Genomic DNA, 14,143 nt, shown 5'->3' on the forward strand with positions numbered 1-14,143 from the left:
AAAAACATTCAATCTGCATGAATTCTTTCTAGCTTATATTTCAGAAAATGACCAATGTGATTTCTTATATGGATAACTGTTCCTGCTCCTTTTTATAATAAAGTGTACCTTCACAAAATGGTTTACTATCTTCTTGGTGCTACCTATGGAAGAGAGGCGTTTAAGAATACACACAGTGCTAGAAAAGATAAAATTTTATGGTTCACAATACACAAACTAATTTATATAAATCTGCCAAAGGAAAACTTCAAATTAGCTTTTTTTTTAGCTTCATAGTAAATAAGGATGTGATAATAAGTAAATAAAATTTGCTGTGAAATTCTAAACAAAAGAAAGAATCTATGGAAAAATATAAAGCTTACGGTGATAAAAGGCTAATGAAGTCTGATTCTTGGAACAAACCTACTGTAGAATCCAAATTATAATCAAACAGAAAAGTAATAATGAAATGTTTAAATATTTTCTTTAAAGGAAAATTTTGCACTAGATGAGAATAGCTAAGTAGAGGTAGACAGAATAAAATTCCAAAAGCATCTACTATCACTAGAACAGAGTTATTAGTTGCTTTTGCAACTACTTTCTACCATAATCTCCAGAATAACTTTGTAAAGTAGGCACTGGTAACTGCACTAATATACAAAGAAACTAATGATTTGAAAGATGACTTGTCTGAAAGTCCACAGCTAGGTAGGATGAAATACAGCTCGGAATATAAACTATTTTCTCTGAATCCAAGTCTTTCTCTGCTAGTACAATGGTACCAGGGAAATCAACCGTACCATGGCTAAGACATGTGGGAGGAATTATCTAATATGAAGATGCCAGACAGCTTATAACATCAGAGCTCTGAGCCTCAGAGACAGCATGTAACTGGAATAAGGATAGGACTGAGCATAAATAGCTCAGCAGATTCTACCCTGATTGTATGTGTTAATTCCTTTATTCATTCATTCAACAAACACTTATTGAAATTCTCATTGTGTCATGCCTAGCAGGAAGCACAGACATAACAAGACAGATTCAGGGTTTTTTGTGAATGTTGACATCTACAAATAACAATTGCTTGGGCTTCAAGGAAGTTTGTAATTAGATACATTGTTGAAGTGATACTTATCTAGTAAATTCCCAACTCATCCTTTAAGATTAAGAGCAAATGCCTCTATGAAACCTTTCCTGTTCCAGACAGGCAGAGTTAAGTGCTTTCTTTCCACCTCTCCAGCTCTTGTCCTTAGTATTATAATTGTTTACCAATTTCCCTCTAGACTAAATCTCTCCTGAGCTAGGACTGGGTCTCTCAAGTCATTTTTGCATCGTTAAACTAACATAAGTGTTAGTTTGTTTGATGAAAGAAACTTGAGCACTGATGTTAACCACAGCCCCTGGCAAAAAAGACACCAAATGGCAGTGACAAAGATTAAATCACTTTTGTTAAATAAATCAGGGATCTGCTGCTTTAAGGAAAGGAACATGAATCTGGCAGCACTAACAAATTCAGAGCTTCTCTTCTTAGAGGCTCTCTAGCTGAATAGACAGTGGGATGTCAACCTCTAATTCGACTTGATCGTATCTCAGCAACTACATTTAATGAGACACTGAGAACAAGAGAGCTGTCCACTTTTAAATCAGCATATTTCTAACTAAACAATAGCAATGGCTAAATCTTTAAAATGCTATTTCTCTCAAGAACATTGCAATGGAACATTTAGACTTTGAGAAAGAGATTAGTGATTTACATTGCTATCTCACTGATTTAATTTAAATGCTCATCCAAACCAAACACACATGTGCCCAAGAGGCTACTAAGAAACCCAACATGCAGAGTTCCCTATAAGTGCAGCTGACAGTGTTGACTGAAACTAAACTTGGAAATCCAGGGCACTAATGCACAATATCAAGCAATAAAACAGCATCTCTTTGGCAATATTTAATTTAAAAAAGAAGAAAGAGGCAGGCGAAGATCAGGCACTGTCTGTTTTGGAGGATCAACCATTCTGCATTTCAAAGCATTGGTCCCTGCAATATCCAGGTTACTGTGCTAGAATCTCGACTATTATATCGCAGTTGTGAGAGGGAGGGCAAAGATGTGTTTACTCAGTGATTAGGCCCTTAGAATAAGCCTCTAGCTCCTAGAGAGACAGCTCACCACTTATTCATTTGGGCCAATTCACAAAGCCTAGGAAGATTAAACATCCATGCTGAGAAGACAAGCGAATGCAGACGGTGAAAAAGAAATAAAAATTCTTTAAAAACTCTGAGATGACTTCATTATTTTTCCACAAGGAAACTTTAGGAAAGTGTTTAGTTAAAGAAAAACCCACATTGACCTTTCTCTAAACCCTTAATCTTTCCTTTGTGGTGGCACTGCTTTGTGGTAAGCGACTGGCTCGGCTTGCCCCTCTTTTCACTAGAAACCCAGAGAAAAAAGGCTCTGGAGAAACAGTTTTCGTTCCAGGGACACAACCCCCTGACACTGTTAAAAACATGAGATTCCAGGAAAACACACTTTAAAAAAAAAGTTCCCACTTTAAGCTCCAGATGGAACGTGAGAAAGAAGATGATAAAGAGTATCTTAAGAGAATCTTCAGGCTGTAGGTACTCTCATAGTAGCTTAAAAAAAAAACCCTGAATGATCTTAATCTTATCTCTCAGACACAACAACCTATCCACAAGCAATTTTCACAGGCGACTGTCACAAGTAAGAATAATAAAAACTATAATATGAAAATGCTTCAAATTCAGGTTGTGGAAATCTGATTAAATGACAGATGCAAACCCCAGAATCAGATTTTTGATTATCTTATTAAGCTCAATAAGATACAGGCCAAAACAATTTTTAAAAATTCAGAGAATTAATCGATTTTGGAGAGAGATGAAATTGTAAAGAAATCAGAAAAACTGCTTTTGTGAAGAACAGCTAGTACACAGAAAACAACATTAGAAAATGTTTTGTTTTCCGTGACCATTTTTTTTTTAAATTGAGCCATTAATAATTTAGCGCATTAGCATTCACAGAATGCTATGTGTTAGGCACTAAAAATATAAAATAAATAAAATAAAGATCCCTTGCACTTAATGAATTGAGGGAGAAGAGATATTCAGGGTAAGTAAATATCTAATGGTTTTACCATTTAACAAGTGAGAATACTAGAGCATTAAAAGGCTATACTTGGCAGGGTGCCAGTGGCTCATGCCTATAATCCTAGCTACTCAGGAAGTTGAAATCTGAAGATTGTAGTTCAAAGCCAGCTGGGGCAGAAAAGTCTGTGAGACTCTTGTTTCAGATTAATCACCAAAAAGCCAGAAATGGAGCTGTAGCTCGAGTGGTCGAGTACTAGTCTTGAGGGAAAAAGCTTATGGACAGTGCCCAGGCCTTGAATTCAAGACTCAGGACTGGCACAAAAAAGAGAAAAGGATATATTTGTATTATCTAATTTGGCAGAGAAGGTCTAAATTTCATACAGCACTAAAGAAAGCAATAGAGCTTCACTCTCACCAGCCTGTTTTCATGTCCTAGGTTTTAGTAAAACTGTAAAGAAAAAAATCTCAAAACTTTTTTTTCAAATTTTTTATTGTGATTAAGTGGTTACATAATTTCCCAAATTTCACAGTATTGTGGGATAGTGATGCTTAGGTATAGTCACAAACACATTCTAACTTTCATGGGGCAAATTGTCTATCATGGTCTATAACATTTATGAGTTCTATGAGCTTTGCAATACAGTTATTTCTTCCAAATTGGGTGATATGTACATTTCTTTTGTTTTGCACAGCATCTCAAAACTTTAAAGTAACAGAATGCAGTTCTGCCACCTATCAACGGTGCGATTATGGGTCAAGATGGGTTTGTGAGGACTATGAATTATGCTGGGCTATTATAAAAAGTATTTAGAAGGAAATATCCAGAACTACCCATGAAAAATAAATGATTTTGAAAATAATTTCAAGAGATATTAGCCATGAAAATGCACCAAAGCTCTAGAACCTCCTTGTTTTTTCCTATTGGCAACAGTGCTTGGGATGTTTATTGTGCCTTCAGTGCCTAACTAATCTTCACATTCAAATCCAGAAGTAAGGTACTAAATAAATGTGTAGCTGATAACAACCAAGCTGACTTGGCTTTGAACTATTGTAGCTATTCAAACTAAACAGTATCATAGAACTATAGACTATGAAAGAAGTGAGACATATCTCAAAAATCAAATACAGAGCAGACAGGAAACATTTGTGGATGGGCTAAAGAGGAAGTCATTTCTTTTCATGTATATGAATATCTATAATCTGTGTATTCAAGGATTTTAATATTGATGTGACAATTTCTAGAAATGGTAGCGTGGTTTGTTTTTTAAACAGGAATTTAAAAAGAGAATAAAATAGTACCCGATTTTCCCTCATTCCCATTTCTGATCTTCTTTGCCTTTACCATATCACCACCAGAATAATCACAATCTTTACTACCATTCTTTTGGTTTTGTTTTAAACTTGGGTATGGTTTGTTAATACAAACAGCTGACAAACTGATATTATCTAGATTTACCAATTATTAACATTTTGTCCTGGTATTCTTTTTTTGTTGGTGCTGGTGGGAGTTGTGGGGCTTGAACTCATGGTCTGGGCACTGTCCATGAGCTCTTTTGCTGAAGACTAGCACTCTTAACACTTTTAAGCCACAGCTCTACTTCCAGTTTTTGAGTGGTTAAATGGAGATAAGAGCCTCACAGGGACTTTTCTGCCCTGGCTGGCTTCGAACAGAGATCCTCAGATCTTAGCCTCCTAAGCAGCTATGATTAAAGGCCTGAGCCACCAGCACTCAGTGTGCATTCCTTTTATTAGACTTCTTTTCATGAAAAACTTGAAAGTTACAGGCATGATTAATACTTCTGCCCTAAATACTTCAGAATTGGTTTCCCAGAAACAACACATTTACATATATAATCATTATTTCCTTCTCATACCAAAGATACAAAGTAAAATAATACAATTTAAACTAGATATATATAACATAATCTAAAATATATAATCTAAAATAATATAAATAGAATTGATACTCAAAATTGGCCTACATGTCCCAACATTTTTGTAGCTGTTTTGTTTTCGATCTAGGTCCTAAATTTGAATCATTCTAGAACATGGCCTACTTCCACAATTCCATTCTTGTTATAAATGTTCACAGGCCCAGCTTGGTAACTATCACTATGACTCAAGGTAAATGCATGATAAGATAATCTTCATTATGTAAGTGATACTTGAACTGAATTATAAAGACAGAGAAACTGGTTCCTCTGTATCTGAATGTTAAATTCAGGTGATAAAAAAAGTAGAGAAAAAAGTTTGTGCAAGCCAATGTCTAATCTGTCCCAAGAAGCCCAAGCTATATATTTTTATATACTGGGAAAAGAACTTTTACACTTTTGCATGTTCAGTTCCCCAAAATGACTTCAGTTACCAACAGGCAGCAATCAAAAAAAAAAAAAGGCACTAATCCTGATGCAAATGCTGGGATAGCATCCTGAAATTCTGAACACATAGATGTCTTTAAATCTCACATATCATATGGAAATCAGAAGCCCCCCCCCCAAAAAAAACCAGCCTAAAGTAAAACTAAACTATTGGGTTTAATCCCCAGTACAATAAAAATGTGCAAATATTTTTCTGTTCTACTATTCTCTTTTTTGTCAGTTGTGGGGCTTGAACTCTGGGCCTGGGCACTGTCCCTGAGCTCTTCAGTTCAAGGCCACTTGAGCCACGTGTCTCCACTTCCAGTTTTCTGGTGGTTAACTGGAGATAAGAGTCTCAGACTTTTGCTGCCCAGGCTGGTTTTGAACCACGATCCTCAGATCTCAGCCTCCTGAATAGCTAGGATTGGCATGAGCCAATGGCACCCGACTTACTACTATTCTCTTTTGAGATGATGCATACTATTTCTAGTTAACCACAGGTCTACTGAATAGGCAGAACATACATATAGATGTGAGCAGCACAGCTGGAGGATAGTAGTAGACAAGCACTCCCTTTTCCTAAATTAGGCTACTGAGGAAAAAAAGAACTCTCAGTCTACTTATTTCATATTTCCATATTTAGAGAAATGGGGAAACCAGAGCAGTATTTAAGATATTTATACTTAATTTCACATTAAGATGTATGACTATATTAATAATGCATTCTTGTTTAAAAATTGTAGGAAAGAGCCAGGTGCCAATGGCTCACATCTGTAATCTAACTACTCAGAAGGCTGAGACATGAGGATCTTGGCTCAAAGACAGCCGAGGCAGCAAATTCCATGAGACTCTTGTCTCCAATTAACTACCAGAAATCCGGAAGTGGCGCTGTGGCTCAAGTGGTAGAGTACTAGACTTGAGCTGAAGAGCTCAGGGACAGTGTTCAGGCCCAGAGTTAGAGCCCCATGACTGACTAAAAAAAAAAGAAAAAATTGTAGCAAGTATAATGATTAGTGGGCAATGATGTTTAATAGATTGTTGTGTTGCCTAGCAGACAGACTTCAAAGTAGAATATTACAAAAAAAAATTTAAAGCTGAATTTATGCACATAGGACTGTGGTGTGTGCGCGTGCGTGCCTGTGTGTGTGTGTGTTTGTGTATTCTGGTTCTGGGGATTGAACTCAGGGTCTGGGAACTATCCCTATCCCTGAGTCTCTTTTTTTGCTCAAGCTTTTTCGCTCTACCACTTGAGCCACAGATCTACTTCTGAATTTTCTGGTGGTTAATTGGAGATAAGACCTCAGCTTTCTGAGTAGCTAGTCTTTGAGCAACAGATACCAGTTTTTAATTAACTCTTAATAATTAACTTAGTATGTGTGGCAGAGACTGATGGTACCTAAATATTTTCCATTTCTTTCTTGGTGAGAATAATCTCTATTATTGCTTTCTTTTGTTGGATTAATGGTTGAGAACTAGAAACAACTTTTCTCAGTTTTCTATTAATCAAATGTAGCTCTGTAACTAAGTTCAGGATAATTTGAACGTAAGTATGAGAGTTCCAGCAGTCATGATAAATCATGAATCTTTTCAGAGAAGCAACAAGACAGTAGAAGCCTGAGTTTCTTACTTTGTGATGTGCCATACAAGGACTGGACAGATGACCTGTAGACTTTTTAAAGGAAGACATAAATTAGCTTCTATTCTAATGCATTTTTAAAATTTTTCTGTTATGCACAACTAAACTGAATCATAACTCTTACCTACAATAGTTTAACTTTAAAAGATATTCCTACTTATATGTAAAAATGATAAATTTATGGAACTGTAATAATCCATAAAATTTGAAGAAAAGTTATGCATTATGTACTAGTTCTTGTTCTAGTGGAAAGATTCTCTCAGTTTACCATAGGATTCTGCCTTATACGCTAGGGGATTATAATGGCAATGACCAGAATGGTCATTTAGAATACTACAGTTAGGAAGTTAGGAAGTGGTAGAGTGCTAGCCTTGAGCTGAAGAGCTCAGGACAGCACCCACACCCAGAGTTCAAGCCACATGACTGACTTAAAAAAAAAAAAAGTTCTTTAGAATACTACTACACTTACACATTTGACTATGAGAAAAGAGAAAAGCTATTCTAAGAAAGCCAATTGGAAAGCATGATTGAATGAACCCCAAGAAGGTATGGACGTTGTGTTGAATGACTCTAGTCTTTTCTTTATACAATAGGGCAGGTAGTCTTTTCATTGCTAACATGTGATCCAACCATTTCATCTAGAGAAGCTACTCTGCTAGTATTTGGAACAGTGTAACTGTGAAGGGTGCACCTATCTGACTGAAATGCATATGTACCAGATTATATATAACTGATTTCCAACAAGGTTACTGAGGTCACAGTAAGTGGTTTGTCTTGGCATTAAAAAAAAAAACTTCTTGTAATTTATCTACCTACTACATGCACAGGTGTTTTCAGAACACAAAAATGCCACACGATATGTGTTATTATGCAATTCACTTTATTCACTTATTTTGTGCATCATTCCAGAGCAATATTTATGAATAGCTTCATCTTTTAAATGGTTATATAGTATTCCACTATAGGAGACACCATTATTTATTTAATCTTTTATTAATGTATATATTTCCAGTTTTGTGCTTTTAACAATACTAAAATAAATATTTGTGTATTTATTTTTTTGATTTGCATTAATACATTCAGCCATTTTTGCTGGTACGATAGGCAAAAAAGCTGTTAAGTGTAGTTTTAATCTGTGTTTCTTATATTATAAAATGTGAAGCACCTCTTTCATATTTTAATTTAATAGTATTTTCTATTTTCTCTAAAATACCTGTTTATATTACTTACCCATACTATGGTTGTTGTTTTTTCTTAGTGACTTTTGGAATTCTTCATAAGTATATATATTGGAGAAAACAGCTCTTTGTGGTATTATTCTCTCCTGTTTTGTTAGGCAATCCAAGGAGAGTTGGTGAGAAACAAGATACTAGAAGATTAATGTGTATAAAAAGATACAGGGAAGTGGACCGGCTGTGAAATTTAGAGCCAAAATTTTGTAAACTACATCGCACTACCATTGTACAATCACTGCTTGCTGTTCCAAGGATTATACATATTTCAATTACACCCATCAGTCTCATTGTTATCCATTTGTCCCTTCTAATCCTACAAATTTCTTATATCACTTTTTGCAGATATCATTTATTCCTGTATTATTAATCTAAAAATGTCAACTTCCTCTTCAAACTCTTTCAAAAGCTAACTAGTACTTAACAACCCAAAAGTTCTTGCTGACATTCATGGATTTCTTGATGAGACCACTCTCCTCAGTATTTCTCTTCTAGCCCTATCTTTCAGTGACACTATCTTCTCTGACATTAACATTCAAGTAACATCATCACTATAAAGGTAAGGATTCATTACTCCAAGTGAGGTTTATCACCAAGTTATTTTAGTTGCCTTTCTGAGAAAATGCAGGAGGGATATACAGCTAGTCAGTACCAGGCTAGTTTGAAACTGCCTACCTTCAAATTCAAAGCTGCCTGATTTGTTAAATAACGCTATGAGATATGTATTATATCCCGAAGTCTTAAATGTAGAATTGAGAAGATGAAGTTGAGTAATCAGAGAAGCTGAATAATTTGGTTAATAGTACACATCTATTATTAGTAATAAAGACCAGTAAAGAGTCAGAATTCAAACCTGATAATTCTCATTAGTACTACTTCTACCATACATTTTATTTATTTATTTTTGCCAGTCCTGGGGCTTGACCTGTCCCTGAGCTTCTTTTTGCTAAAGGCTAGCACTCTACCACTTGAGCTACAGCACCACTTCAGGCTTTTTCTGTATGTATGGTACTAAGGAATCAAACTCAGGGCTTCATATACACTAGGCAAGCACTCTACCACTAAGCCACATTCCCAGGCTTTTATTTTTAAGCAAAAATATGGAACAGATTTCTTGAACAGATCTAACAGCTTCAGCATTCTAAAATAATAATAATATGAATAAAAAATAATTTGTAGAACCAGGGAGGATGCTATAGGAGAAATGATGCAGAATGGATAGTCTACTGATGGTAATGATTCTTATGTCTGATATTTTTCAAATATATATAATTGGGGGAGGGGTGCTGATCCTGGGGCTTGAACTCAGGTCCTGAACACTCTCCCTGAGTTTTTTCCCTCAAGATTAGTGCTCTACTTCTTGACCCACAGCTTTACTTCTGAATTTTTGTTGGTTAATTGGAGAAAAAAGTCTCATGGACTTTCCACCCAGGCTGGCTTTGCAGCATGATGTTCAGATTTCAGCCTCCTGAGTAGCCATGATTACAGGTGACCCCTAGGTACCTGGCTCAAATAGGATTTTAATTTTTAATTATAAAGGTGAAGTACAGAGAAGTTACAGTTACATAAGTTACGTAAAGAATACATTTTTTTTTGGATAATGTCACTCCTTCCCTTGTTCTCTCCCAGTTTTCCCCTCCCATTCCCATCCACAAGTTGAATAGTTAGTTCATTTTCAACATAGTCTCAAATATTTTTTTTTTTTGGGTCCGGTCGTGGGGCCTGAATTCTGGGCCTTGGCGCTGTCCCTCAGCTCTTCAGCTCAAGGCTAGCGCTCTACCACTTGAGCCACAGCGCCACTTCCGGCTTTTTACTTATGTGGTGCTGAGGAATCGAACCCAGGGCCTCGAGCATGCAAGGCAAGTGCTCTACCACTGAGCCACCTTCCCAGCCCCTGTCTCAAATATTTTTAAAAGGTGATCAAATTAAGAAAGTTTTAAATAGTAGCATAAATTAACAATATGTTTTTGATTAATTTAAAAAATAATTACAATACAGGTACAAACATTTTTACAAAATGGGCAGATCTGATAACTAAGTTAATATAAAATGTCAGCTTTTTGACAAATATACATGTTTTGTAGAATTATGAAATGTTTATAAATTAAATACATTTAGTAATGGTTATTTTATTTCCATGATCAGAATTACATGTTAACTTTTATTCTCTACTTACAATGAATCTGTATTATTACTTTTCTTATAATAAACATTACTTGAGCAATGAGAAAATATTTTGCTAAAAAAATTATGTTAGCATCATACATGTGCAGGATGCTGTTCTAAACTGTCACATAAAATTACTCTAAAAGAAACTGCCCTGCCTTCAAGGAATTTAAATTGAAAAGATAACACAGACAAAATGAGCAGACTAGGCATATTTTCCAAAGCACAAAGAAGTTTGTTTACTTGGGTTTTGTTTTTTTTTTTTTGGGGGGGGGAGATAATGGAGTTCCCGAGGAAGGAAAACAGGCTACTTTACAATGAGCTGACTTTAAAAAAAGTTTGATCCATAATAAGCATTGTCAAAGTGAAACATTCATTTTAGTGATAGGAATATCAACCAAGGTTTACAAAATTCCTTTCTGGGGTTGTGCTTAGAGCTAGTTCATAAACTGAGTAAGAAATCCAGTTTTGTTATTTTTTTCAAATTTGTTCAAAACAGCTTAACAGTGCCTTGACATCAATGATATATAACAACAAAACTACCATCAATGATATATAACAATACTCTCATTTTTTCCCCCACTCAGATTAGAAACAGGTTTATTACTAGTTTCAGACTATGAAACTTATAAATGGAAAGCAGGTCCTGAGCTCTGGTTTCCTTAAATTCAGTACATTTAGAAAAAGTACTAGGTCTGACTTCAGATATATGGACCATATCAGGATTATTGATATCAAAGCCTTTTGTCCCAAGAGGATGCCTGGGAAAGTAACAATCCTTTATTATCACATGGATAATAAACCCTGGCATTATGATTTTTATTGCTGTTGATTTTCAGTTACTACAAATGTCTAATCATTGTCTAGGGCATTTTTGTGTTGTATAGAAGAGACTTGGGCAGAGACAGAGAGTTAGGGAGGGCCCCAGAGAGTTAGGGGGAAAAAAATATATCTTTGAAAAACTCCTAAGAAATTCATGGCTTAGCCAGCAGTAGCTCTTCCACTAACTTAACTAAGAAAGTTAACTATTGCCCTTTAGATAAACATTTTTGTCTTTAAGTAAAAGCAAAATACAAGCTTTACCTAGAAAATATCTTCTAAATGCCTGCTAAAGGTAGGGAATCACAGCTTCCCTCCTCTATGACTCTCAATTGTTCTTTCCAGCCTTGGGCCTTGCAAATACAACTCTGTTCAGCCTTCTAACATAAACTTGTTTTAGTTCCCTTAGATTAATTAATCTTCTTTAACTATTACTTTTTATCTCTGTTTTGTTCTGAATTCTGTTATTTTCCAAGCATGTTTTTTATCTTTTAAGATTCAGGTCAGAGCTGGATGGTAGATACTGTCATCTCACAACTGAGGATGCTGAATGAAGCAGGAACATCACAAGTTTGAGGACAGAACTACACAGTGAATAAAAAGTAATCAGGTCAGGGGTACTTTCTCTAGAAACATCTTTGAAAGTGTAAAGGCAACTGTCTTCACTGTGTCTTTAGAATACTTATGCTACAGATCTGTGTATTGTCTACCTTCCCTGCTAGACTGTGAATTTATTAAGGGCAGAGAACTTCTGTATCCCAAATAGTTAGTTGGTATGTAATAAACATGAATAGTTCTTAACTCTGTGAACATCATTAATAGTCAAGAACAAGAAAGAGGGGTCATACAATTGGTTAATGTATAGTCAGAAATCTAAATTTCATCATGATATACTTAAATAAAAGAACTTAGGACACCTGCTTCGTTGAAATTAGCGCTCTGATTTGGGTAGCATTATAAATCCTCAAGGAAAAGGTAGAAAGAACCATGAACACTCTCACCAACAAGTGCTCTCAAATGAAATCAGTTTGAAGCAGTTTTCATTAAGATGGATTGAATGTGGCATTGTGAGAAACACTTTATCAAATGTAGTGTTTTACTTAGTGATTAACTATATACCAGTTGATGAAGCTCCCCAAATCCTTTGTAATCCCACCACTCCAATAAACATTTAATGAGTATATAAGTTCAAAAAGCCTAGCAGAGGATTTAAACCTTCAATCTTGTTTTTATTTACTCTTGGAACTCAATTTCTCACTTCAAGTGAAGAAAGCTGGTGCTTGAGGCTCATCTGTTGCCCTGGTAAAATTAATGTGCCTCCCACAGTTTAAATTAAACATGTGATATTTAAGATGAAAGAAATTTCATAAGAGTGCCAGAGTAGTGCCCTAAATTGTTTGAACATTAGCAAATTGTTTTTGGAAAAATGATACTTTCATAAGTTTAAAAATAATATTAAGATTTGGATAAACTAAAATGTGAAATCTCAAAAGTAGAGACAAACTTGAATAACTGAATCCTGCAGTGCAGAATGTATGTGGGAAATCTGAAGTGTAGTACTATATTGTAAACCATATTTACCTGTGTTGGAACATAAGGTCTTATTTGTGGGCACTGGTGGCTCACGGCTATAATCAAAGCTACTCAGGAGACCTGAAATCTGAGAATCATGGTTCAAAGCCAGGGCAGAAAAAGTCCATGAGCTCAAGTGACAGAGCTCTAGTCTTGAGCAAAAAACATTCAGGGACAATTCTCAGGCCCTGAGTTCAAGCCCCAGGACCAGCACTGATAAACAAATGAACTAATATGAGAATACAGTTATTAATTTCCCTATCTTACTGGTTATAAGGTCCAAATGAAATGCATATACAGGAAAATGTTTTATATAACAGCATCATGTAAATATGAAGCATTATCATTATATATTGTACTTCACCTAATTAAAGGGAGATAAATATATAACACTAAACATACCAGCTTCAATTTAATTTTGAAAAATTTATTCATCATGAGACCAAATCTTGCTTACATTTATAGAAATGTTAATAAATTACGCATAAACTGTTGATCTTTAAACTGGGAAGGGAAACCTGAACAAGAGAAGGAAGATAAAGACATTTTAGTAGTCCACAAAGGTCAGTGAATTTTGATGTGAATCTACTAGGAAGCAACACTTTTAATTACATGAACCAATGATTTTCATTTGCTAAAATACCTTCACATTAATAAAAAGCAAACAATCAATTGTTTCATTAGAAATATCCAGGAGTTAATAAACAAGAGCTTATGCTCCTCTGGGGATTATCAAGTCTGAATAAATCTAAATGCCAATTTACTGTGCAAGATACTTAGTAAAAGTTCTTTTGTAAGTAATATACTGTATAAGTATCTGCATTTAAAGCTATAATACAGAACTTCTTGACATGAGAGTTTAGAAATACCTATGCCTATTTTGGGAGCTACACTTTTTATTTGGTCAGCCGTGGGGCCTGAACTCTGGGCCTGGGCGCTGTCTCTCAGCTTTTCAGCTCAAGGCTAGTGCCCTACCACTTGAACCACAGCACTACTTCCAGCTTTTTTCTTCTTATGTGGTGCTGAGAATCAAACCTAGGGTCTCATGCATATGAGGCAAGCACTCTATCACTGAGCCAACTTCCCAGCCCAAAGAGCTATACTTTGAGTTACAAAAAACCCAGACAGGGATGGGAAGGTGTCTCAGTGGTAGAGTGCTTGCCTTGCATGCCTGAGGCCCTGGGTTCGATTCCTCAGCACCACATAAGCAAAAAGAAAAAAGCCGGAAGTGGCGCTGTGGCTCAAGTGGTAGAGTGCTAGCCTTGAGCTGAAGAGCTGAGGGA

The 14,143-nt window shown here is 35.6% G+C and overlaps 1 protein-coding gene across 1 annotated transcript in view; it reads right to left on the bottom strand.

Annotated features, from left to right (window-relative positions):
• LOC105986065 (FAS-associated factor 1) overlaps nt 1-14,143 on the bottom strand; it is a 220,438-nt gene that overhangs the window by 97,432 nt on the left and 108,863 nt on the right. The window lies entirely within an intron of this gene.

This window comes from Dipodomys ordii, unplaced genomic scaffold (assembly GCF_000151885.1).
Source record: "Dipodomys ordii isolate 6190 unplaced genomic scaffold, Dord_2.0 Scaffold33, whole genome shotgun sequence".
Classification (NCBI taxonomy): Eukaryota; Metazoa; Chordata; class Mammalia; order Rodentia; family Heteromyidae; genus Dipodomys; species Dipodomys ordii.